The sequence below is a fragment of the Equus przewalskii genome, chromosome 9, assembly GCF_037783145.1.
Source record: "Equus przewalskii isolate Varuska chromosome 9, EquPr2, whole genome shotgun sequence".
In the NCBI taxonomy this organism is placed as follows: domain Eukaryota; kingdom Metazoa; phylum Chordata; class Mammalia; order Perissodactyla; family Equidae; genus Equus; species Equus przewalskii.
Window position 1 is genome coordinate 72,681,775 of NC_091839.1, and position 13,900 is coordinate 72,695,674.

A 13,900-nucleotide genomic window follows, 5' to 3' on the forward strand; every position below is an offset into this window, starting at 1 on the left:
GAAGGTGATTGCACATATTTTTATAGCATTGGGCGAACAAAAAGCAAGATTCACTTATTATTTTTTTCTGAAGCTTCACTCAGACCTCTGCTGACAATGGGACTGTTTGTGGTAACAAGAAGGAAGTAACCCCTGGCGAGTGATAGATGGGACCTTGTGTCCCGAGAGTCCTGGGGAGTGGGGGTGGATATTTCAGTGGGAAGGTTTCATTTCATCATAACTTGATGCTAGTGTTGACTGGGTGGGCACCGTTAACCACATGCTATGATTGGGTTACCAAACATCAAGTTCCAATTTACTTTTAATTATATCAGTTTGTTAAACTGTGGCTGATTTAAGAAAAATTGAAGCCAACAGAATTTTTTTCTAAAATTGCCATTATAGTATCTTTAGTGTGAGAACGGGGGAAGGAATAGTCATAAAACAGTTTCTCACAAGAGTGGAAGGTGTGACAATACCATTATGGGGAAATTCTTTTATGTTAGAGTTTTTCAAATCGGGCCTCGAGGAACTGCGTCTTTAAAGATTAACTTTCTTCTTTTTGAGGTTAAATTTTTTTCTCTGGTGCTGGATGAGAAACACAAGCAAATGATTACATTTTTGGAGAGATCCAATTGCTTGATCAAAATAAAGAAAAAATGTATTTTTCTTAAATGGTTTTTACTTAGTACAGCGTCTTGTTTTCTCAGTTTTCATGTCCTGGAATATTTCTGCATCATTAAGTTTAGCTGAGGAGCCAAAATTCTGTCATTGTGGGGATTTCTGAGGTGTCACCTAGAAGAGGAGAGAGATTTAGAATAAGACGTCATTTCGGTCTCTTACTTGAGTGTTCCTCCAAGAAGTTATGTGAGCAGAGAAACATTAATCTGGTCGGAATCTGTCTTTCCCATCACGTAGAGAACCCCCATGCAGAATCTTTATTCAGGGGTGGGCCATGGCCTCATTTCATCAGGTCTGCAGAGTCTCTGGTAGTTTTGTGATTCTTACTTCGCACTCTCTCAGAATCCCATGAAGACTCAACAAATATTTCCTCACGAATTTATTCTAGCCCTGGTCAAAACTGTGCAGAAGGAAACTTTCTCTTCAATTGCGTTCTCGCTGTCTTATGGAAACACTTCTCCCTATTGTTTGTACTACTCTGTGTTGCTTCTCCATCTTTGTCTTGCTCACAACTGCTACCTGTGTAGTGGATCTTTGCAACAACTTTTTCAAGCCACTCTGTTACTATTCATTTGTTTTTCTAGATAAAGAACTCACTGAGCTGACATGTTTTTCTTATTAACAAGATATTCTTTTATTTGATTTGATACATCTTCTCAGCTTTCTTAATTCTTTTGTAAAGTGGAGGAAGTTGAAAAGCTTTCTATCAAAAACTTGATTGGGACATTCTAGTGTGGCTGTTTTATTTGATTTTGGAGAAAAAAATTCCAGAATATTTCTGACTCTCACCCCTCATTTGTAAGGAAAAGAAGTCTACATTCTAAATAAGTAAATGTCTAAATAAAAATGTCACATTTTCCCATTTTTAAGAATTTTCTAAATAGAAAATATTTATCCCAGGGTTCCATTTAGGTAGGATGTGGGGGTGGTGGTATTGGGGGTACCTGAGTGGTGGGTGGTACAGAGATATGGGAAATCAAGCAAATCAGAAATATTCTTTTTCCTTGCTTTAATCCTTGGGGTATTTTGTATCTTTCTAAGTCGTTGAAAACACGATGTCAGAGGGAGGCATGTTCTGTCATGTTGGAATTAACTACACAAAAAAATAGCAGGTAACTTCATCTTTACTTAAAAAGAATGTATATGTATATATGTGTGCGTGTGTATGTGTATGTATATATTAACAATAAGACTGACTTTGCAAACATTACCTTTTATGGGTCTGGAATCTTTTTGATTCTGAATTATTGGCACCTTCTAAATTCATATTTATGGCTTTTGATTCAATCTATATGCCAACAGGTAGGAAATATGGTTAGCTTGAACCAGTGATCTGGACCTATAAACTTAAATGGCATTTAATATAAGTTACTTCTAGTGGTTTTTTTTCCTGAGGCTGCTGCTGAATTGTGATATAACCACTTCAGGTAGAACGTACTCCAGTCTTATGAAAATTCTCATACCCTCATTGATACCATGGAAAATTTAAAGAATAACAAAAGTAGGCTTGGTACTAGTTAGAATGTGATTTCTCCCGAGAGTATCTGGAATTTGCTCTGGGTTGATGAAAACTTCACTCACTGCTTCAGTTCACAAATTTTCTCACTGGCTAGTGTGATTTTTTCCTACACTATTTCCAGATTGCAGAGGGAACTATAAAAGAATGGACTCAAAGTTTGAAACTAGAGGGCCTATTTTTTTGTCTAGTTGTCAGATTCAAATATTTGAGTCACTTGAACTGTTAGCACGAGAGCTGGGGGAGAGGATGGTCAGTGTTCTGACTCACACTGTCTCTGAACCAGAGTTCTTCTCCAATAAGAAGCCTGACAAGTGTGTCAGGATGAGCCATCTCGAGTTTGGGAGCCTCCCCTACTTGAGAGAGAAAAGGTAAGCTACCTGGCACTACCTACTAGTGCTTTTTGAAGGTGATGAAAACATCATCAGTAACGCTCTCCCCCACAGTCATTGCATGGAGCCTAAATGTCCCATCTTTAAAGCCCCTCCTTCTGGTTAGTGTCATTGGTAACATGCACATAGGTGTCGGAGAAGACGGAATCCTTTTTTGTTCATGGATGAATTGACTGGATTATTTTGCTTTTAGAAAGAGCTCTGAAGGGAGGGGACAGAGGAGACGCATGTGGCTATAAGTAGTGTCCTTAGAAAGGACAGTGGCGCCATAACTTACACTTTCCTGAACTTATGCTGCAAAATTGGTCTCTGATATATGCCAAATCAGGGAAAATGTAGAAGAAAAGAGGCATATGGAGGAGCTGAGGATACTGGGAGGGGAATAAATGTGTGCGGAAGAGAAGGGAGTTTATAAATGTGGGCAGAGTCAGAGAAGGCTAGCAGGAGGTGACCTGGGTCTGATAATTTTGCATCTAGTACGTTGGTGTATCAGGTATGCCATGATGTCTCACAATGCCCTCACCACTCATACGGTTAGTCTGCTCCAATCAGGTACTTACTGACCACCTACTGTGTGCCAGTCATTGTTCTGGGTTCTGGAGGTAGAGCAGCAAATGAGCTGCCTAAGTTCCTGCATTCAAAGCGCTAACATTCTAGTAAAAGAGTTCTCTTGTTCTTAAGTATGAAATGCCTGTTTATGGTAAAGAAGTTTACATGGGAGATGTTTCATGTAAAATATATGATTTGTCTTGGCAAAACATCCTTGAGGCAAGATTAGGACAGTGAGGAAAAAAAATGCATTGAGTAACATTCTCTCTGTTTCCACCTTTCTGTCAGGTCATAGATATAAATTACAATTCTGGCCCTCGTTCACCCTCGCATAGCTCTCTGGCATCCTTTCCCATTCTCTGAACATGAGAGGAATGAGGAGGTTATTTGGAAGGTCACTGGTCTGAGGAGTTGTCCTGCTACAGTTACCAGAGAATCTTGAATTTCATCTGGAGAGACTGCAAGGCAGCGGGGGCATAGCCACGGTGAGGAGTCAATTGGTGAGCAGACCCCAGAGATGAGAAGCAGATGGAAAGTCAACTTCATGACTTGCTTCTTTAAAAAGACTAGGCTGTAGACGGATTTTAAATCCCACTGTAAATACAAGGCTAGTGTCAGCGGCTGTTTCAGGAAAACTGAAGGAACTCAGCATTCCCCGATGTGTTGTAGAGAGTGTGTGGCCTCAAGCAGAAAAGTGAGGCATTTGTTTCGTCTTCTTCCTCAGCCTCCCATCCTGGAGCTCTGCAGAATTTCTGGCCCTGCATTGGGGTCTTGGTGTGCTGCAGAAGTGATTAGCATGTCACCGTGGACTCTTCCTCTGCCCCAGGAGAATGTCCCAGGAAAATAGGAGCAAGGTCCCGTGTGGGTCGGTGAGGGGTACTATTCCTTCTCAATAAATAGCATGAGAAGCCCTGAGCCAGGGTCCTCATGGCTCAAAATGTGGTCCTGGGAGCTTGTTAGACATGAGATCTCAGATCCTATCCCAGAATCTGGGGGTTACATTTGCACGGGCCTAGGCGATGCATTTTCCTGCCTCACTTTTCTCTGCCTGTCACTCCCCACTGTCCCTCATTCCCTGTAGGCTACTCTCAGGAATGGCCTTGGAGGAGTCCTGGGTGAGGGGATAGGCCCACAAACATTTGGTTCTTCTTTGTGAAACTAGGACTCCAAACCTAGAAGAATGTAAGTCACAGAAAACAAAGGAATGGTCTCATTTCGGACACATTTAAAACCTTTGTTGGCTAAACCTCAGGAAGCCCACAAAAAGCTCCCAGATATTTTAGGGTGTGAATTTTGAATCTGTGCTTGACATCTGTTTGGCTGCCATGACCTTCAATTTACCAAAATATGGAATCTTCATTATGGCATTCTATCCATATAATGAGGAAAATGTTGATGTTTGTCTCAGCCTCAGGGCTCTAAAGCAAAACTATCCCCAACTACACTTTCTTGGATAGCACTTTACACGAAAAATAAATCAAGAAATTGGTTCCCTGGAAGTTAATACAAGTGAAGTTTCCCTTCTTGCAAAGTAGAAATGATACTGAGTCCTTTTGATTATCACAGACGTCTTGAAGAGAAGTCAGAACTCTTCGATCGAAGTTTTATCTAGCTAAAGGGGTTTCTTCCTCCTCAGTGTATATCCCCACCATGAATGGTCCTGCCCTTTTAGTTCTTTGTGGGTGAAAGGTAAAACCACCTTTGCAACATCATGCTATCATTGTGGTTTTTGGGTTTTCAGGAGAGACAGTGAGAGAGGAAGAGTGAATGGGGAAGCAAGAGAGTGAGAGACAGAGAGAGAATGAGGGGAACAAGCCCTCTACTGAGCCCCAACCACGTCCTTTCTTGGTGGCAGCAACAGAAACATGGGTAAGTGATTTCTCCTAGAACACGGTATCAAAAGGAGTCTGTCCTATGAGCAAGGTGGAGGCACCCTTCCCAGGTTGGCTTCAAACTATCCAGCCATGTTATTAACACATTACCTGCAGCCAGTAGAATACGTATATGGAAATGTTTTATATCATTGACTACTTTTCCTATGTCTGTCAGCCCTACTGTCTCAAACTCATGTGCCAGTAGTAAATCCAGGTCTTCCTGTCAAGAATAATAGCCGTTTCTAAGAAGTAGACCAAGGCCGAAAAGAAAGGGACCTTGCTATACTTGGTCGTCTTTGAGATGAGAGTGTTGAGAATCCTCTCCACTCCTGCACTCTTGGCTCTTTTTGTTGACATAGGTTTAGTAAGTTTTGTGTGCGTATGTGGACATTTTTTCATTCTTAGGTTTCTGGCTTCATTAAGAAGTTAGTTGCGAGGCCAAAATTCCGGAGATGCTGACCTTTTTTGTAGTAGGAGTTAGTTTATCTTGTGGTTGGGGCTGAAAGAGAAAAAGCCTAGAAATGCCCCCAAAATCTGATTTAACTGATTACTAGTTTATCTACATCAACTTTAAAACTTTGGATAAGCATTATTTAGACAGTAAAGACAACAAAATTGTATTCAGTTGTGTCTGCTCTTACACCTGGCCTCCAGTCTGACTTCTCTCAAGGTTTCTTTCAATCCTTCCAGAAGCCTGAGGAGTCAACATAATAGAAAAGGGATTTCACTTAGTTACCATCCAAGAGTGTGGACGTGAACAACAATGTTCATGTTTTTGGATGGTAACTAAGTGGCAACATCAACTGATGTTTTCATTCAAGTTAATTCCCCACAGACATCCTTGTTGGCATATTTTATTCTGGGGGATTCTTAGAACTGAAATTTGCCTAGGGACTTGGAACAGTGGCTTTTATGAGTGTCTCCTGAGATGCTTTGACTGTAGATATTCATGAGAATATCTGTTGTTCCCCAGAAAGACAGCCTCAGTCTCCTTTCTCTTTCTCTTCTCCCTCGCAAAGATTAACTGAAGAAACATTTTAAACAGTATTCAGTTTCGGTTAGGAAGTAACATACTAAACAAGTTAAGGTGGGTGATGTGTAATCACTGAAAGGCTAATTTGTTCGGGAAGCAGGAATTAACACCTCTACTCTGGTGAAAAAAAAGAAAATGGTACAAGACCTTAAGTAGCTAGAAATGATGGAGTTTGGATAAAGCCTTTAAGCAGAAAAGGAGACCGGGAGGGAAAGCATCCCTTAGTTGTCAAACCCTGTGGACAATCGATAGCCCCTGGTTAAGTATCTTTTTCTCTTGACATAGGGAAGTTAAAATACCAGCACGATTCAGTGTAATCTGCACCTTCAGCCCAAAGGCCAAAGAACTTATTAAAGACAAGGAATCCATTCGGCCCAATCATTAGACATGACTCTACAGTTCTGGGAAATAAACCACCAAGTCAGCTCAGAAACAGAAAACTAATCCAATCGACCACTTGAGGGAGGTGGTGGGTTATCTTATTTGGAAAAAGAACCCAGTTTTTTTTTTTTTTTTAATAATGTGCAATTTTAAGAACTTCGAAAATCTTCTGTGACCTGTGGGGAAAAAGGAGATCACAGGAACCCAGACAACAGCCTTTTCTCCACTTGGATCCATTCCCTAATTTTCCTATTTAAATAAAGGAAATAAAACAGATTTACTGAACACTTGGGATGGTCTGCTTGATGGATCACTTTAAAAAGAGAGAATGGGGCAAAGGATGGGTAGTTTATTTTCACAAATCAGTTTTAGTTTTTTTAATGAAATAAATGAACTAGAAGCCCATTAAAATGGTTGTTACAATTCTTCTTTTTAATTGTTTACTCTATTAAGGTGACAATACTTGACAGTTTGATATATGAACAGTGTTCACTTGTCTGACATAAACGTAAATTATAACATGAGAACGCAATGATCCTTCAACCCTTCATTCGCTCATCCAGGTTAAATGTAGAATTTGGAGAGAAGTCAAAATTAAAGTTATATTTACCTACACTCCAACAGCTGTTTCTCCTTGTTTAATGGCAGCTGAAGAAAAGTTAGCTGAGATGAAGGGTAAAATGGGTCAAGTCCAGTGAAGCCATTGTATTTCATCAGAGCCAAGATGGGAAATTATGTTAAAGCCAGCCGAAGTACAAACACCATCGGTTCATGGATTTCTTTTTCCCTGGGTATCATAAAAAATACTTGAACTTAGGTTCATTCCTCTTGGATTGGATTGCAGCATTATAAATCAAAGTTTTCAAAGGGATTGGATGTAAAATCATTATAGAAGCAGGAATTTTTAATTAATATTTTATTTTTTATTAATTTATTGCAGGTATATAGTATATAGAGTCAAATAGCATGATAAAATTTATAATGAAAAACAGCAGTAGCCTGCTCCTCCACTTGTTTCCTCCAACTCTTGATGCACAAAAAAAAAAACCCACTTTCAATTTGTTTATCTATTTCTTCTGGCATATCACTCCGAATGTCTACATAACATGTTCATACTGTACTTTCTTACATACATGTCATTAAGCTTTAGATATTTTCTACTGCTTCTACTTATAGGAGAAAAGAATCCAGCCCTAACCACTCTCCCCACACCACTTGACGTCCACTTCCTATTTCCTCATCCTCTAACTGTGGTTAAATCACCATTTTTAGTTTAACCTGTGTTCAGCGTTAACCTTATGACTATATAAATGCCGTGCACAGCTGAGCTAAGCAGAGCTCTGACCTTTCCTTTCAACTTTTTGTTTTCCTAAATGAAAAATTGCATCATTTTTTCATTAGCTTATTTTTATGTACTTAGTAGTGATTCATCTCCCAAATCTCAGAGAGAGTTACACAACCCCTCCCAACAGAGTCAAATATCAGCGATCCATCAGTTTCAGTTTTTGAGTATCCATCCTCTTTCCCCCAAGCCCTCTGGCTGCTTCATCGCACAACAGGTCATTCTTTTCACCTACTGCTAAGCTCGTGTCCTGGGCCTTCCCTTCAGCATCAAATAGGGGATTCTCTTTATTCTTTCCTGTCTTTGCTCCTGTTTCCTGAATCATATGCTTTTCCTGATTTATTCTCTTCTTTTTCTGGAATTCACTCTCTAGTTACTTCCTAAAAACAAGTTGACTGGGAGGAAAACGTCTTTTTTCTACCTTTATATTTTATTAAACCTTGGCTAGGTAAGGTAATTTGGATGGAAATTATTTCATGTCAGAATTTTAAAGATGTTGCTCCATTGCTTTCTATCCTCCACTTCGTTGTTATGAAATCCGCTGTTATATTAATTCCTAATCTTGCGCGTGAGATCTACTTTTTCTCTCTGAAGATTTTAGGAGCTTTGCTTTATTTCTAGAGTTTGGAAATGTCACAAACAAAACATGTCCTTTCTCCTCTCATTTATTGTGCTGGAGACTTAATGGGACTTTTCAATCCAGAAATACATGCCCTTGGATTTTTGGTGTTATTTTTGTGTATTAGTTATTTTATAATTTCTTCCCTTCATTTTCTCTATCTCTTTCTAGAACTCCCATTATTCAGATATCAGACCTGAATTGTTTCTCTAATATTTCAAATTCCTTTTATTCAAGCTATTTCCCCAATTTTTCTCTTTTTGTTTCATTTTCTGGAATATTTTCTCTACTTTATCTTCCACCCTTTCTGTGCAATTAGTTTTAATTTCTATTATGATACTTTTATATTTCAAGAGTTCTTTTATGTTCTCAGAATATTCTATATTAAAAAAAACTGACAGACCTACATAGGATTCTTTTTGTGTTTCATCAGATTCATAATACCTTCTTTTAGCATTCTAAAGATATTTATTATGGTTTTCTGATGTTTTTGTTGTGAACATGGGATGAGCCACCAAGCTTCCCCTTCAAGGAAGGACTTGTTGTCCCCACTGCTAGGGTGCTGTGGGCAGAGAATTTTTAGCTGTGAGTCCTTCAAGGATCATATCAGCCACAGAGAGCCGCCTCACCCAAGATCACCCCCCTTTCTGGGATGGCCCACATCCAAAGAGTGTTCTGTGTGGGATATGAATGCTTGGCCATCTTGGGCCAACTTGGGACAACCCTGAATGATTGTTCTAGCCCCAGAGACTGAGGCTCAGGCTGTCATGGGGCTGCCCTTACAGTTTGACTTCTCTCCTGCCCACTCCTGCTATTGTCCTCTCCAGGGACACTCCCTAGGAAACATCCTGCATGCTTAACTCCATGTTAGAGTCTGCTTCCCAGGGAAACAAAGCTGCAACTGCTTTCTTACCATGCAGTGTACCTGTTTCTGCTGAGTTACCTCTATTCTGCTTATTCATTTTGGACTCTGACTTCCATGCTAGAGGCTTTCTATCTGATCTTACTTGAAAGCAAAATTGACTGGAAGCTTATGTATGTGTGGCTTACGTGTCCTTAGGGTCACAGTTAGAAAAAGTCAGGAAACCAGCTGTTTCTTTGGTGTCTGTAGGTCTTTTCTCTTGTCCTCAGACAGTTGCCTCCTTTCTCCTGCTTGGAGAGCATAAGCCTGGCTAGCAGCTTTCTGAGACCTAGTGGGAGAAGGATCTGGGAGTCCCACTGTTAGTATAAACATTTTTCTTAAATACTATGGATTTTTAATTTGAAATCTCAGCCCCAAATTCAGCTCTGCCTGGCAAAGCTACTAAACTTCTCTGTTTTGAACTGTCTAGAGAATTCTTTTTACTCTTATTTTCTACCAGAGTGTGGGAGGAGTAATCTCAAGGTATGTGGGATTGGGAAGTGATTTGGGGCATCTAACTTTTCCTTATACAAATTTTCACCCAGTTCCTCTGTTATCAGCTCCCCGGCCCTTCAGAGGGGCACCTCCACTGCTTGGTCCTTTCTAGGGATCTGTGGTAGCAACTGTGTTGCTTCTTATGGACTTCTTGGAGCTCTCTCCTCTCAGCTAAATTGGTTACTGCTTGTCCATTGGCTTTTCATCTTCCAACATTTTGTTGCTATTGCTCACCTGCTGTGGTCTCTGCTTCCGTTCTCTTTGTTTATGTGGGTTTAGATCTCTTTTTATTTCTTTACTGTTATTTAAGTGGAGCTTGAAAGAGAATGGGTATACAGACAGGATTTACTCAAACTAATTTGAATCAATCAGAGTACTTTTCCTATACCAAATCAATGGCATGTGACAATGTTGATCCTGTCCTCTCTTTAGAAACACATTCTTGTTGGCTTCCAGGACAACACATTTGCCTGGTTTCTTCCTACTTAGTTGGCTGTTCATTCTCACAATATACTTTTCAATCTCTCATTTCTCTGAAAATAAACATAATAAAAAATCAAAATAGGACAGTTCTACTAAATAATATTAACCAGGATAGGTATATTTAGAAGGCACAGTTGAAAGAGTAAATGCCAGATTTCATGCACAGCAAAGAATAATTGTAAGGCAATTCACAAATGAACATGAAGCACAGACTTCTCTTTTCAAAGATACTCTTTTAGCACTCAATCAAGTGAAAATGGGTTTAAAATTTCTATTTTTTAAAATATTGTGAAATTGAAACACTTTAAAAATATGAACACATTTTAATTTACTGAGTTCTAATAATTAAGGAAGAAAACTTTTAAAAACATACAAATTGAGATTCGTGCTTTTACTGAGTTTCTCATCAGATATAAACTATTTCTATGGACTATAGAACTTTGTCAAAGGCATTTTCTGTGCCAAAAAAGGGTATTTTTATAAACTCTGTAAGGAATAAGAATCAATGTACTCAAATCACGACTAAAAATTCAAACCTCTTTGTTCAAATAGGATATATTATGTGATAAAGTGATTAAAGGTAGTTTGAAATGAAAGAATTAGGAAAAAATATAACTTTATAGAAAAAAGTCAGTGGGCATATTTCTTGATCATTGACCCATGAAATTATATTTTCAGATACATTTTATTTGGTAATCTTAGATAATCTGCACACATTACCTATTGTGAACATATATTAGAAATTTAAAAATTTATATAACTATATTGTATGCCTTTCAAATTGGAATTTGCACCAGAGAGCTAGATATTGTGTACAACTAGTGAATGCTTTTTCCTTAAAATCCAAACAATTGGATTACATTACTGTGTAACTGCTGTCCTTAGCCTGCTAAACTTGATCTTACCTTCACTCATTGGATAGTTTATCATATTTACAGCAAGAGAGAATTTGGCAAGGAAAATTTAGTGTTAGATTTATAAACAAAAGATTTGTTAGACAGTTAGTCCTTAAATTGATTAATTTGGAGAATGTAATAAGTTTAGGCCAGAGCTATAACATGTAGAAGCAAGAATGACACATATGCTTTCAATACAATTGTCACATTAATGAGCAGTTGTCTATTTTTCTTCAACAACTGCATGTGCATGTGGTAATAGGAGTCTGAGACAGGTGCCAATGCTTCGATCACTTGGCCACACAGAGTTCTAGGGTTTATGAGTCTTGGGAACAGCTTCTCTTAATCTGACTGCTAAAGCTCTGTCCTATTGTCTTTTCGTGGAATAGAAACATGGCTCAAATAGCAAAGCCCAACTAATTAGGAAACTTAATTTAATAGTTTAAAGCACAGAGGGCATTCCCTAAGCTATAAAATCTTTTGTTTGGAAAATTTTAAACAAATTATATTTTACTTTATGTTTTACTATTTACAGGAACACAATTTTCTCAAGATTTAAACTGCTCATTGTTCCATAAATAGGACACACATTTAGAAAGAGAAGTTTTTTAAAAGGAATATTTTAGTGATTACTTCTGGCTCAAAACATAAAACTCTTTTAGTGCTTGATGTTACCGGAATTTTGCCCTAGATTGTCTTTTGAATCTTCTCTGTAAGGTTAATAATAGAAATGTTTTCATCCCCATTTACTTCTTTGAATTACTACTTTGAATTTAGATTTTGTATCTGGGTGAAATTTCCCTCTGGCTTAATGACTGAGCTGGTAGAATGTCTCAACTAAATCCTGTGTCTTTTTGTTAGCAAGATTTATAATCTGAAGGCCTAAAAGTTGGAAGCGCATGCTGACCTGTGGTCCCACTCCTGTTCCTATTTTTTAATTCCCCTGACCTTGCTAAGTATTGTCACCCAATTCTGTTCGGTTACTTCCAGTGCTGGAGAAATTTCTGCCCAGTTTAGGCATCTCGGGTCATTCTTGGGTCATTACCAGCTATTTTCACCTTAATACAGATTCCATCAAAGTGTTTTGTGGGTTGGACCATGGAGCAAGAAGACTTAACCTTAAAAGGTTCAGGAATGTAAATTGACCAAGGCGAACTCTGACCTAAAAGAGAAGAGTACCATTGTCCAGTGGGATTGTGATTGCAGTAGTTAATAGAAAAGATTGTCAGCCATGTTGGCTCTGGGAGTGGAGAAGGGAGTGTTTCCCAAGACTGGGATTGATGTCTGTGTCCCGTGAGTTGAGAGCGTTCTGGGATCTGGCCTGTTTTCAGTGGAACCGAGGCAACAGAGACAGCTTACTCAGCTATAGTTCTCACTACCCTTATTTTCTTTTCTTCAATGATTCCTTTATTTTAATACCTTTTCGTCAACACTTAGAGGAAAGGAATACAATCTGCTAAAAACATAGCAAGTCATCCTATCAGACAATGGATGTTTTAAGAGCGAATTCCTTGGGGTAGGGAGGGATATTTAGAAGAAATCATAGACAGTTCCAATTATGGATGAATTTACAAGCTAGTGGAGAAAAGAAAGGAGACGAGTAACTCATAAATAAAGCACGTAAAGCATGGAAGCTTTTGTAACTTTATAGAATGAAGTATTACAAACTGACGAAAACTCTAGGATGCATAGAATCATCAAAGCAGAATGAGGTGGAGAAAGTTTCTACAAAAGAGAGGGACAGAATATGATTTCTCAGGATTGGGGGAACCTTTTGGGGAAGGAAGAGGTGTTCTTGAAAGGGGTAGGGGTGTTCCAAGATGATCTACAAGTCCCCACAAAATAGAAAGGTTACAGAAGTTTATCTACGCCCAGAGTCTTGCTGTCTTGGGTAGCATTTCTTCTTTTCCCCCCACTTCTTGGTGGTGTTTTTCTCAAGAGAATTGGGACTCTTCCTACCACTCTGGAGGATCCGGGACAGGACTGCTTTGCCTTGCACCTGGGCTAGTGAGGTTTGATTGTCCAAGGCCTCCAGCAAACTCTCTTTTTGTCATCTTCCCCAGTGGGATCTGTACTTGAGAGCTGACACCGATGCATGAGCCCCACTGTAGTACGGCTCCCTTACTGAGGATTTAAGCTCCTTCCTTGAGCACCTACCAGACAGCAATACCTTTCTTCCTGTTGTGAGAGCTCTGCCTTCACTCCTTGTCCAGGTAGCCAGACAGCTTTAAAAATGTTCTCTTAGAGGAATCACTTTTAGGATTCCTAGGACTCTGGGGCCATCCTGAGCTGAGAGTGACTTTGTCCAGGGAATGAATTGAATCATTGTCTGTGTCTTTCGACCCTCAGATCACCTTTGTTATTTTGCAGTCTCTGCCCAGTCACTAGGCTGCACCCACTGAGAATGCCTTTGTATCTTCTATAATTAAAGAGGCCAATTTCAAGCGCATTTGAACTGGGGCTGTTGGTAAGTGGGACTTTACCTATCCCCCACAGGGAGGTGAGGTTTGTGACACTGGGAAACCTTAGTAACCATTCACACCCCCCACCCTGATACCACTCACGCCCACACTGCACGCTGCTGGACTGATTGATGACATTTCCTAATATAGCAGGGGTAGGATGACTTATTTTGAAAATAGAATTAAAACTTTCCCTTTTTAGGAGCAAGCACCACTTTGGCAACACCGTCAGCTCCAAGCACATTCGTTCTTGTGGTCAAAACATTAGCAGGGTGCTTTGTTAACAAAATGTTCAGG